General features: G+C 41.0%; 1 protein-coding gene across 1 annotated transcript in view; it reads right to left on the reverse strand.

The window, feature by feature from the left end:
* The window catches only part of LOC126353835 (ecdysone receptor), a 1,466,551-nt gene that overhangs the window by 1,427,647 nt on the left and 24,994 nt on the right, over window positions 1–13,910 (reverse strand). The gene's annotated exons all lie outside the window — the stretch shown is intronic.

The raw sequence follows: 13,910 nt of genomic DNA on the forward strand, positions 1-13,910 counted from the left end.
GGACCTTCAAGGCCTTCATCAGCCTGCCCTCCTCCCAAGGAGTGTGGGATGAAATCGCAAAATATTTACATGTATATGGTAGTGGAACTATAATCGAACCAGATTAAAGGTTCATGTAATAATTTGTTATGTCAATATCGACCAATTACGATTGCTGCACTTTATTGTTTTTTAGGTATGATAATTACTCCACAAATAGTTTCGCCATAATGCGTAAAAATTTACTTTCATACCTACTGAATATAATGAAAATACTATAAAGTGTATCAACGAAATCTGCATGAAGCCTTCTTTCTCTTCTGCCAGTATGGAAGTAACTACAGTCTACACACAATAACAAAACAGTGCGCGGAAGAATTATCACCCTTGAAGATGAAACTATTTGTAGTAATGAAACATAAAAATTACTATATGAACACTTACACTGCTGCAAACTTCCATTTGGCAATATGTCAATTCTTAAAGAAAAAGGGATACGTTTTGAGAACGGAATAAGAAGGTGATGGTTCTGAGCACTATGGGACTTAACAGCTGTGGTCATAAGTCCCCTACAACTTAGAACTACTTAAACCTAACTAACCTAAGGACATCACACACATCCATGCCCGAGGCAGGATTCGAACCTGCGACCGTAGCAGTCGCGCGGTTCCGGACTGCGTGCCTAGAACCGCTAGACCACCACGGCCGGCGGAATATGAAGGGATCAAATGTATAGATATCGAAAATGCGAAGAATAAAGTCAGAAACAAAATGCAAGGGGAAGAAATATCAATGATAAACCATAATTATTCTTCGATCCTGTAGCAGAGCAAGTGCAATTATGTGACTTCCCGACAGGCTAAAAAAGTGCAGTGATCACAGGAACTCAAACTTAGACCCTTACGCTTACGTGTATCCTAGGGAAATGTTTCGAGACTGTGCTGTACATGCTGTCTGTCAATGACATGACGTATAGTATTAATAATAACCGCAGACTTTTTGTAATTGACTGAGTTATGCACAATGAAGTAACGAAGTACTACCTGAAGAAAATGCTGAAAGCCCTTCGTCAGTCGTCTTGGTGTGATTTCAAAGTGGTGCAAAGATTCAAGAAATGCTTCACAAGTTCAGAAACGTAAAATTGTGCTCTTCGCAAAATGTAAAAACTTAATATCCTATGACTCTACTCACAAGTGGCATCAGTCAGCTCCTGTAAGTAGGAGTACAAACGGTGCTGTCATTTGGGCTCAGTCGTAGGTAAAGCATGTGACAGACTTCAGTTCCGTGATACGATGCTGTGAAAGACAGTCAGTCTACTAAAGGAGATTTCTTACAGAATACTCGTGCGAGCCATCCTAGAATATTGCTCAAGTGTATGGGATGTGTACGAAAGAGGACTAACAGGGGATATTGAACGCATACGACGACGGGCAACAGGGAAGTGATATGTTTGTTTGACTCGTAGAAGAAAATCACGAAAAACCCGACAGATTTGAACAGATACAGGGTTGAAGACAGACCCCCAACTGTCCTGTGAAAGCCTGCTTAAAGTTTCAAGGACCATGACTGAATGAAGAATCTAGGAATATACTCCTGTCCCCTACGTAGCGCTCCCGTAGATATTGCGAAGGCAAGATTAATTACGGCGCGCACATGGGTACCAAAACAATCATCCTTCCCGCACTCCTTACGCAAACACGTGGTAAAGAGGAAGGAACCCTCCGCCATGCACTTCCAGTGGTTTGCGGAACGTTCTACCGAAAAAAGATGTCTGAGCGCACCCTTCGGCGCGACATGCAAAGGCAAGAAGAAGCTTTGAGGCAAATCAGTAAATGTAACCGGATGCCTCATTCACTAAAATCAATGTCCCCGAAAGGCAAGGATCCAGGTTTGAGTGAGGCGGGCACATAATGTTATTGTCTCTGGAAGATTTACGAATCATGAGATTCGACAGAATACTTCCAGTCCAAACAAAGCCATAGTATTACAGAATTCGGGTTCAGGATAACTTAGCGAAGCAGGAACTCATAAACTTTTATCTTTCATGAGTATATAAACACAGGGAGCCAACACAGAAGTGACAGGTTTGGTGTAACTAGGAACCAAAACGATACATGACCAAATTCAAGACGATATGAAAACCATACTGAGACAAGGGGACACACATGATTCCAAGAAATACGATCCACTGATTTCAGTCGTGGAGGAAGTTACTGAACTACTATGTAGTACAGGTTTCTGTGGAAGTTAAAGTTTACCTTCGCATGACCTGAGAAGAACAGCGAGTGTGTGAATTTCAAGGGACCAAACTGCTGAGGTCATCGGTTCCTAGACTTACGCATTACTTTAACTTATGCTAAGAACAACACACACACCCATGCCCGAGGGAGGACTCGAACCTACGGCGGGAGGGGCCCTGCAATCCGTAACATGGCGCCTCAAACCGCGCAGCCACTCTGCGCGGCTGAAAAGAATAAATGAAGCATCTAAATTGCGATACTACATACGGCTGCGGCAAATGTAACCAGATGCTAGAAACAAAAGGCGAGAAAGGATCCTAATGGAAAATTTACTGGAAGAATAGGCAACTTAAAAGGTGAATGTACTAATAGAAAGAGTAAGAGAAGTTTGTAGAGACAGAAGAGAATTAGAATACGTGAAACAGCTCAGAGTAGGCACGTATTTACGAAATAATTACTACGAGAAAAGAAGAGGTAGATGATGTTAGACAATTCGAGACACTATCCAACAGTGTGACTATATTTTTTGTTGTCTTGTTAACTTTAATGAAAAGATAGGTGCTGGGAGCGGTATAAAACAACCTGACGACCAGTGAAACTAAAGTAACTTGTAAGAAGAGCAACTTAGCGTCGGTTGAAGGTGAAAACAATGATTGTTGCGCTGAGCCAAACGAACAAGGCGGACGACCCATAAATACCTTTAACACTTAAATCACGTCAGTATCCTAACGAGGGCACTATTACTGATAAACGATGTAACGGGTCACCTGACGGTAAAAGTCGTAATAAACAATGCTAAATGCATTGTATTACGCTTTCTAAAATTTGATCATCTGGTCGCTGTTTCAGAAGTTATTAGGTTCGAAAAATAAGCGTGATTTCGATGTGCCCGGACTTATGCGCATGTAAGCAAATCTCCGTGACAGAAATTCGAAACTTGTATGTCTTCATGTGTTCAGAGATGCATAAACAAATTCAGAAATTGTGACTTTTTTCGTTGCTTATACACCTTCTGTTGTCTCTGCCGATGCGTGGCAGTTTTAGCGTCGTTGATGACCTACTCCATCGAGCACAAGATAGTGAAACATGTATCAAGAATTTACTGCTTCTGATAATAGAGGTCGTGGCGAGTAAAAGCAATCATTATTTTTTAGGGAGGTCGGCGAGGTTGTTTTAATACCACGCGCTTTACACTGTTTTTCAGTTTTGCCGTTGCACTTGTCCGATGCGCGAATTGAGATCAATTTTTTGTATAGTGTGGCTTGCTGGCTTTGTGGGTCAGTGTTAGGACTACAAATCAAAATGTGTGGGGTTGAATCCTTCGCTGGTTGTAGCAACTTTTTTTCTGTCACCTCAGGCAATGATTTTTGTACGCAGTGTGGTTTAGAGTCTACGCCAAATTGTAAGTCCTCTTATAACCAGCTGGATAAGTCAGTTCAGAGTTCGGACTAAGACAACACCAGTGCGACCATGGTTAGTAAGACCTGCGGCGATCGAAACAACTTTCGGTTTACGCACGTTGCGTTAACACACAGCAGGGAATTTATAGGCGGCTGTGATAGCTAGAGACTCTCCCGTTCCCCACTGCCCAGGTGACTGTTATGTAAAGGGAAACAAAATGTCGATCATAGTAGAGGAGTGGTCTACCAAATATTATATAAAAAAATCACCTGAACACAGTTAACGAAATATTAGGCAAACAACTGGGAGAATATCAGCAGGTTTTTAACTTAAAATCAATAATACGTCACAGAATGTTAACCAGCACATGTATGATAGCATTAGTTATTGATTTCACGCCGGCCGGAGTGGCCGTGCGGTTTTAGGCGCTACAGTCTGGAACCGCGTGACCGCTATGGTCGCATGTTCGAATCCTGCCTCAGGCATGGATGTGTGTGATGTCCTTAGGTTAGTTAGGTTTAAGTAGTTCTAAGTTCTAGGGGACTGATGACCTCAGAAGTTAAGTCCCATAGTGCTCAGAGCAATTTGAACCATTGATTTCACGAAAACATTTGATTAGATCGAGTGACAATAGATGAAATCATTGGAGAATTTAGTGTTAAAGGAACATTAGTAGACATAATTCGTGAAACTCCAACAATTACGATGCATAGAGTTAAATTTATGGGAGAAGTGCTTCAGCCATTTGAAATAAAAACTTCTGCTAGGCAAGGAGATGGCTTATCAGTTGTAGGCCTACTGTTTACTTTTGGAAAAAGTTGTAAGGATCTGGAATTTGGATCTGAAAATCATATAACTGAACCAATAATTCTGGGAAAAACAAATGACATTAAAAAAAATACCGTCTGGCTTTTTCAAACGATTTTGCAACACTTTCAGGAAATCTGGCTGTTGCCCTTACTCTCATGAATCTTCTAGAAAAAAAAATAGAGAATAGGACTGGTCACAAAATTACAACTGAAAAAAAAATCATGACAAATATGTATCATCCCCAAAAGTACACGGAAACACAAATAGGTAAAACAGAGCGAATAGGTAAATTTAAGTACCACGGAGAAACTACACAGCGGTAAGGACTACAAAAATTTGCAGTACATGTCAGATTTAATAAAATGTAAAGAGCATACGGATTAATAACAGAAATGTATATCTATAAAACCAAAACACTATACCACAGCGGTAAGACCAGAATGTTTACATGCATATATATGAGTGCTTAAGGATGAACTAAAGCTGAAAACAATAGAGGTATCTGAAAGCAGGATTATTAGAAAAATAATGAGTACAATACAAACTACAATGGTTGAAAAATGACAAGTAACGAGAAGCCGTACGAAAATATAGTGAAAATATCAGAAGTAACGGCAAAGCAGAGGTTAACTTTCTTTGGACAACTCTGCCGAATGAAAGGAAAAAGAGGGTGAGGAATACTGGAAAAATAGGAAACAACAACAAAGAAGAGGACTGAAGTTGTTACGTGATCCTAGGCGTTTAATACGAGGACAAAAACAGAGTTATTTGTTCTGTGAATCATTAGTATGGAGCGCGGTATCAAAGAAAAGGATAAATTATGTGCGGCTTGTTCCACATTCTTTAAGTGAATGATCACTTCATGATTATAAACAAGTCGCCTCTCGTTAGTATTTACCGTCGATGATAAACAAGATATAAATTTCTGTGTTAAGTAGTTGTTGGAGGAAAACACCTCCGACATGACTTGCGACACAAAAATTATATGCCTGAGCACAGAATAGACTGAAGGAAAACTAACAAAACCGTATGCTGTCTATATAGAAGGAATGTGGGCGGCAAGTTCAGATTAACACTGCGTTCACCATCGGCGTCGCTCCAGCTTTATCTGGTTACTGTCACGTACTTGATGCTGGAGGACACACGCGTATGAATGAGTACGCTGTTGTAAATCCGATGTGTATGCGTGCGTGCGAGCGCGCGCGCGCGGGCGCGCGCCCGTGTGCGTGTGTGTGTGTGTGTGTGTGTGTGTGTGTGTGTGTGTGTGTGTGTGTGTACAGAAAAATTCAGAAACGTGTAATTTGTTCGCTCGATGGCCACTTGCCATTTAATTACAGCAACTGACATTGGTTTCAAAATGCAGCTCAACAAGAACAGCTTTCACGTAGGACCTTCACCGGTAATCAGACAGTGCTATTTCGAGCCACGTAAATCGGAAGTCTATTTTTGTGGCGCTTTTGCGGTTTGAGCGTGAGCTTTTGTTTCGACATATCCTCTTTTTAAGCTGTCCCATCGATTATGCTTCACCCAGAAGTATCAAAATATCTCACAGAAGTCACGGGTTATCACTAACTGGATGCTAATAGTCGTGATTTCATATTTTAGAACGGATATAAGATACAATTGTACCAAAACATTTTGTTAGTGTCTGAGACAAAAAGAACTGTAAGGAACAGTAAAAAACGAGACAGACGGAGAAAAGTAAATAAACCGTTTGTTATTTCAAAAGTAATCGTCATAATTATTGATAGGGTGACCAGATGCAATTGTTTAAAAAGGAGGACAAACAGCTTCAAAAAGGAGGACAAAGGAAGAAAAAAGTGGACACATTAAACGGGTCAACCGCACATGAGAATACCACCCGTCAGCTTTTGACAAGTCGCGTGAATACCGGGAATTACCGGTAAAACTAGTAGTTAATTGTTATTGGTGGTCAGGTGGTCGTTAACTGAGCAATATAAAAAATTAAAAACATTGGTTGTGGGTGACAGTGTGGCGTCAATTGTTTTGTTATGTCAACAACACGGAATTGTTTACAACGCGAAAACGTAAGAGCATTAACCTCCCTTCATTCGACGCACCGCTACCAACATCTACAATTCAAGCAGCAGCTGACGACATGTAAACTGCACTTTAACCTCCCGAATACAAATAAATTGAATGACTATGAAACAATGAAATAAAACCATGACAGTTAATCTGTCGAGTTATTTCTTACCTTTATTGGCACATATCTTACATTCCGCTTCAAATTCATTTCTCCCTTTCTTGAAAGCCAGATATTTGCAGGAAAGGACATCAGAAAACGTACACATTCGTTTAGGCATAGCCAAATATTTTACGTAACTCACTCGGTTAAAAATTACACTCACAAATCACACGTGCACTACGCCAGTACAAGGAGAAGATACGAAACGAAAATTTTAAATAACCGATATTCGCATTCGCTTATAGGTCGATCAACGATAGTATCGACGATCCTGGTGCCACATACTAACACCGCCTTCATGCGTGTTTATCACGAAGGCTCTGCCAATAGTTAAAGTATTTAAGAAAAGAGCAATAGAACGGGACGAATTGTAAATTTAACTGTATTAGCTCAACTTTGCGAAAAAGCCAGACATTGTAAAAATCTGCTCGGACCCCGGACAAAGAGCTAAAAAGGAGGACATGTCCGGATTAATCCGGACGTCTGGTCACCCTAATTATTGATAAATGTATCCACCGTCAGACAAGACGACCAGTGTCTTCATGGCGAAATGTGTGCGTTTGCCTGCGGAACCGTGATTGTATCCAGGCGTGCAGCTCTTCATCCGAAGCAAATCGACAGCCAATATGTCTTCCTGCAGGCTCCAAAAATATGGAAATCGCATGGTGTGAGATAGTGAGTGCGTGGAAGCTGTGGAAGTGCTTCACAGCGAAACTTCTGCAGCGTACTCGAAACAACCTTGGCAACATGTGGGCGGGCCCTTACGCTTCCTCCACACAGTCCAGATCTCTCCCCATGGCAGTTCCATCTTTTCGGAGCCCTGAAAAAAGACAGTCGTGGCCGTCGATTTTTTTTCGGACGAAGAGGGGCAGGCCTGGGTCCAATCACGGCTTCGTAGGCAACCGAACATTTTCCCATGACGGTACTGACCGTGTTGTCTCCTGTGGGATAAATATATTAACAGTTATCGAGATTACTTTTGAAGTAATAAACGATTTGCTTACTTTCCCCCATCCGTTTCGTTTTCATTTGACTGCCTGTTATATGATTAAGCAGCAAAATTTTATTTCTTTATGAGCTGAAGATGAACCCATGAAAAGGTGTCATTTTGATTTAACAACTGACTGCGACATTGCTTTCGACAATCGGCTGCAAACTCTTGGCAAATTTTCCTTCCATTTTATTCACGGAAGGAGAGTGGGAAGAATGATGTCTTGCGATCAATTGTGTCAGCTGAATTAATCTTATCCTGACCATCCATGCGAGAGTGATATGCATGGAATTTGAGTTTTCACTGAAGATGAGCTCTTAAAATATCCTTTTTCGCGAGACAATATCGTCTTTCTTCATCTGTGTGTCAGATAAGAGTTTTGGCCACTTCTGTGACAATATTCAGTGAGCAAAACAAACGCGTGACCATTTGTGATAAGAAACTTCCTGGCAGATTAAAACTGTGTGCCGGACCGGGACTCGAACCCGGTACCTTTTTCAGAACACTTGCCCGTGTGGGAAAGGGCCTGGAGTCACGGTCCGACATCACAGTTTTAATCTGGTGAGTGAAAATACCTTCTGGCGTTTGTAACGTAATTTTATGTATACGCCCGATGTCGTCTGTTAGTCCAACCTGCTAGGATCCCGTTCGCACAGGTTTCTTAAAAACGTTCAATATATGTGTTCCGTGGGCAAATTGCAGGTCCCCAGTACACCATCGGCGTGACGAAACAAGGAGCTTAATTAAAAAAACAAACCAAAAAAACACGCTACTTAACCTAAATTATACTAAGGACAAAGACAAACACCCATACCCGAGGGAGGACTCGAACCTCCGCCGGGACCAGCGCTCAGTCCAGGACTGTAGCGCCCAAGACCGCTCGACTAATCGCTGGCGGCGAGCTTAATTTACTCGCAAATAAAAATGCATGGTAGCATCATTTCGCATCCCCCGGGATTGTTATTCCATAGCAGTTTGCGATGGGGCGGGTTGTTCTCTCACTATCCTTAAATCAATCAGTCCACCTACCTGGATAGGTTTTAGGTTGTCTGCCCCTTCGCTCTGCGATGGTAGATACTGGTTTAGCCGATAAAAGCAGCATCGACGAAAAGTGAGCTACATATCGACCACGCAAAGGGCACATAACTCCACCCCATGAGGAGCATCTGAAATCGGATGTTCGGGATTCTTGCATGACTCGTTTGAAAAAGTCTAAACTTTCCTATAATCTATTATATTGTCTTTCAGACACAGAAATGGCTATCCTTATTTAATATCCCGACACTAATTATACAATGTTACTGACGGTCTCTGTTACAAGTTCACACCCAAAAGCAGCCAGAAGATATTTAGTCCAACCCGACATTTTAAACTTCCCAGTCACTGACCCACGACTACTTGCGAGTTAACATAGTCAGTCGTTCAGTAGTCTTCTGGTACGGAAGTTCTCGCCATAATGCCTCGTAATTTGCACGAAACACGCCACGCGGAGTTTATGTAGGACTTGAAATGTTCACACGCAAAATCTCCTAAGATAAGCCGCTTACGAAGCTCAGACTCTCTCAAAACACCGCACAAAGTAGTCGCTTTTCATGAAATATACGAGAACTGATCAAACGCGGGAATTTCTTCATTTTGGTACTAATTTGATTAGCACCATTTAACATAAGTGGTGACTAGAAGAGGGCTCCCGAGCGACTATCTCGACTCATTGGTTTGAGGCAGAAAGCCGTACTCAAACGCGCGGGAAATGCTGAATTCCTAGTGGGTAGTATGTTGAACAGCCGATCAGATCATTTCGAGCACTTCTAGACTCGTGGTATTTCTAATTTCAGCCAATCGGATTACCACACGCAATGTAGACTAGAAATCTCGTAATTCCGAAACTGGATAAAATTGAATGAAAACAAGGTACTGTCTACGATACCTTTCCACAAAATAAATTAGTAATAAATTTAATAGCTAACGCCCCTCCTGGCTGTCTTTTACAAAATCAGTCTCACTCGGACATACGTCACAAATTCCCCTATTACACAACAAATTTCTGACTCTTGCATTTACACAGTTTCAATAAAATATCAGATTCTTACTCTACGGATGTCCTCTATTCAGTGTCTCAGTCCCTCCAAAACACACAACAAAACAATGAAATAACAATTTTCCAGTGTACTGTTAATTACGTCAGGAATCTGTAGTAGTGAAATTAAAGAAAATTTCAGTATATGAACCTATTCTCGAGGTTGTGTTTTCAACTGATACTACTATTGATAAATACGTTACAGTCCCTAACTCAGTTTCACAATACCAGCACAGTTATTATGTGTTTTACGTAAAGTAGCGAAGTTATTAATTTGAAGTTTTAACAGTATGGTTGTGTTACCCATAGAATTTGGTGCACTAAGTGAAAAATATCGATTAATATTTAACAAAAAAACTTTGAACATAGCTGCTAAGGTTCAGTGACCGTGTCAGAATTATATTAGAACAAATAGCTTAAAACCATAGCAGTCAGTAATGAATATACGCCTAACATAGTAGACGATATCCTCAAAAAGAAAACTGCAAGAACTACTACGCTCAACACCTCACGCGCTGAAGTTAACCCAAATAACGTTTTTCTATTCCTTCAGTAGGACCCATTTCCTATCAGATTCAGCGCATGTTTCGCAACAAATACAACTGCAATGTTGCCTTCTCTACTAATTACAATCTGAAGAGAAAGTTCATTCATAATTTGAAAGCCATTCGCTTCCCTACAGAAAGTTCTGGCGTTTATAAGATCATCTGTGATACCTGTTCCTCCTATTATTTAGGGCAAACTGGACGTGCTTTCACCATCAGACATAAAGAACATGTTCTGAGAAAAAAACGGCACAAGTCCCCTACATTCATCCTTTGCCGATCGTCTCTTAATTACTGGGCACTAAAGCCATTGGCGATAGCACTATTCTGCATACCGAAAAGGAGGGGCGTAGGTTAGATGTTTTAGGGAATTCGAGATTTTCAAACATCTATATCGTCATGATGCCTCATTCTCAACGAACAGCTGCAGCTGCGAAATAAAAACTTTTTCGACTGTATAAAGCCGTTCTTGATCTTTGATTCAGATTTCCTCATGCAGTTTGCCGAAATGTTATTTTCCTGTTTACGTCTTTGCTGTTTTCTTGTATGTCATAACTGACTTTTTTTTACGTTACAAAATGTATCTCTGTTTAAAGCAGATAAATATGTAACTTCAACTTATTATTATTAGAGTTTACGTTATGCCTGAATCAGCTTCATTACAATTTCATGAGTCTAATTTTGAATGTACAGTAGCCTAGTTGTTTCTGCGGCTAATAAATGGCGCTCGTAGCAACACCATGTTTACTTGCCCACACTCTCTAATGTGGGCACCTCAGTTTTGTTGCAACCCGTGTTCACTCAGGTACGAGCAGCCTGTAGCGGCTCGCCATCTTATCTTATTTACAACTTTTCATGACGTCGCCTTTGCGGCTTAATTTTTTTTAGAATGGGGCTTGTAAGCACTGCATCTCTTTCCAGTGAGTACACACTTTAGTTTATTAATGTTTTATATACCTATTATGTTTTAGAACAGTTAGTTTAATTCTGAAGACGACGCTCATAGTAGCGTCGAAACCTGGTCAATTTTGACTTAATATTTGTGACCGAGGGCTTTCTTGTCCTAATATAATATTTAACAGTTCTTCCTCAGATTCATAGAGAGTGTGTGTAACGTACTGCACGCAGCACCAAGTAAGTATACTGCCCGCCCGGCCCAGAAGCCAGCGTCCGTTGTGCGAGCGTCAGAACCAACATTTCCTCTCCTCCCGGCTCCACGGCAAGCTACGTTTTCAATGCAAGCTGACAACCCATAGCAAATTACTACGTTACAGTCTGAATGACATGACTAATTCGTTTCATCACTCCTTAATCTTGCAATCAAACTTGTCTCATCTTTTCGTTCGATCATTGCCAAATTTCATATTTCTCTAAATTTAGAGCTAGTTGCCAAACTTTAACAAATGGGTAGAATATTTAAAGATTCAGATGCTCTATCCCCTCCTGGAAGAGATCTTTGAGTGCCCCGTGATCTCTCTGTCCACTAAAGCCTTGGTCCGGGATAACGTAACATTGCTCAACTATCACTTTAAATAATTGGGTTAGGATCGCCAACTTAGCTACTACCTGTGAATGCGGATAATACTATTTCCACAACTATCCTCTGCGATTATATCAACTGTATCCCATCCACACACTGGGTCAAATTTAACAAACTTTGTAGACACTCTACTTTCCTTTCCTGGTAAATTTTAAACACGAAAGAACTTAATACAAGATCGACAGGATCATAGATGCTCTGCTGAGGTCGAAGACAATAGAATTATTTTCTTTACCTTTGATACTCTAATTATTCCAGCACTCATGTAAATTATAAGTGGCTTCCCCTACCTTGACAGTGTCTGCTGATCAACTGACGTCACTGAAAAGAAACGTTAAACTTTGATTATTGGCACCAGAGTAGCTCTTGGCTCCCATTCGCCGCAACGCCCGCTACTTCTGTGGGAAGAGACCCTGAATTGCTGTCTATTTCGGCAGCAACGAAAACAGTTCGCTCGAAGCTGTTCCTTAAGTTTGGCTGTCCGCGGCTCTTCTTTGAGTCCACACTAAAACGCCCCGAACAATCCTTCTTCTCCATGCTGTACACCTCATAGTCTGACGTGAGACACCGTGACCCAGTAGATTTATTTCCATACCAGGTCTTACAAACCATCTGCAGTGCTTTACGTTGACAGTGATAGTCTCTCGCAACTCACCTTATTACCGAAATTCGTTACGAACCCAACTTAATTTTGCAATTCAGTCGCGTGTGGCCCCTTCAAAGAAACAACTCTGGCATTATCCAGAAGTGACTCAGGGAAGCCACATAGAACCTAGATTTGTATGGCCAAATGAGAGTTCGGTGACTGAATTACCCCTTGTGCCAAGAAAGGTAGCAAGACTTAAGAAATGGAGTGAAGGATACATTTCGTAACAAAAACGTGATGTCCTATAGTGGGTGTCCCGGGAGGAACATCAATATGCAGGGATATGACAGGAACGATTGATTATTCTAACAAGCGGACTGCACTAACTTCCTCGCTCTGATTTGTTTCATATCGACAGGGCGGGTAGAGCACGGCTAGGGCCTCAACGTAAGTAAACAAGAAGACGCAACTCTCAACCGTTAACGAGAAAATCGAGTGAAAAATTTGCGCGTACTAACATATTTTATACGGTCGTTAGCACTCACGGATTCCGCAGTCGTAATAACGCTTAGTTTGATAAGCGCCAAAGGTATGTGGATCGAATCTCGCCGACCGGTAGTCTCTTCTCGCGTAATTCTACTGACAGATTTGGGTGATACTCCACGAAACGATGTGATGACCGGGAACCGATCATGAATACAAATCAGGTTTGTTTGGCAGCAGACACAGTGAAAAAATCATCCACATACAGAAATTCGGCGTTCATTACAACTGCTTTGTGCCGCAGTAATTATTGTTTCTCATGTTTCTATGATTAGCATCATCCTGATTCGTGCAGTGCTCCGTAGTTTACAGATTATACTTGTCACAAATATAGAGATAGTAACATCAATAAAATGGCTACGCTGATTTCATTGAAATTCTTGTGCATCCTTGTTTTTTTACTTCCGATCTACTTACAAAAATCTTTCTTTCTTCTTTTCAGTACAAAGATTATGCAAATAATGAGTTATTAAATGATGATCATTTGCACACTCACAATAAACCTGTTAGAATAACGTGGGAATGAAAAAAAGTGCCGGTAGCGAGGTTGGATCCAAAGACTTCGTTCTTTTGGAACTCTCTTGTCTAAGGGATTCTTGAGTACTAGCGACCATCCAACGCATACAAGCACTCGTAACTTTCCAAAGTTCTCGAAAACGGTCGAGACTTGCTTCTTCCTATTTACGTATATTGAAGTCCTAGTCGTGTCCTATAGATCCTGTCAATATGAATCAAATTGGCAAGGGGAAGTCCGTACGATCCCCTTGTAAGCAAAAACAGTCTAGAAAATTTCGGCTCTAAAATGCACACCTAAAGAGCTATGGCCACTTCTTCATCTTACATACTGTGAAACAAATCTCTTCTACTAAACAAGTGGTCATGACTCTTAAGGTATGCATTATAGAGTCGATTGTTGCTAGATTTCCTTTGCTTCGAATAATCGTTTGTCATATCCCTGAATAATGACCATTCCTCCTGGAACACCCTCT

The sequence above is a fragment of the Schistocerca gregaria genome, chromosome 3 (assembly GCF_023897955.1).
Source record: "Schistocerca gregaria isolate iqSchGreg1 chromosome 3, iqSchGreg1.2, whole genome shotgun sequence".
Classification (NCBI taxonomy): Eukaryota; Metazoa; Arthropoda; class Insecta; order Orthoptera; family Acrididae; genus Schistocerca; species Schistocerca gregaria.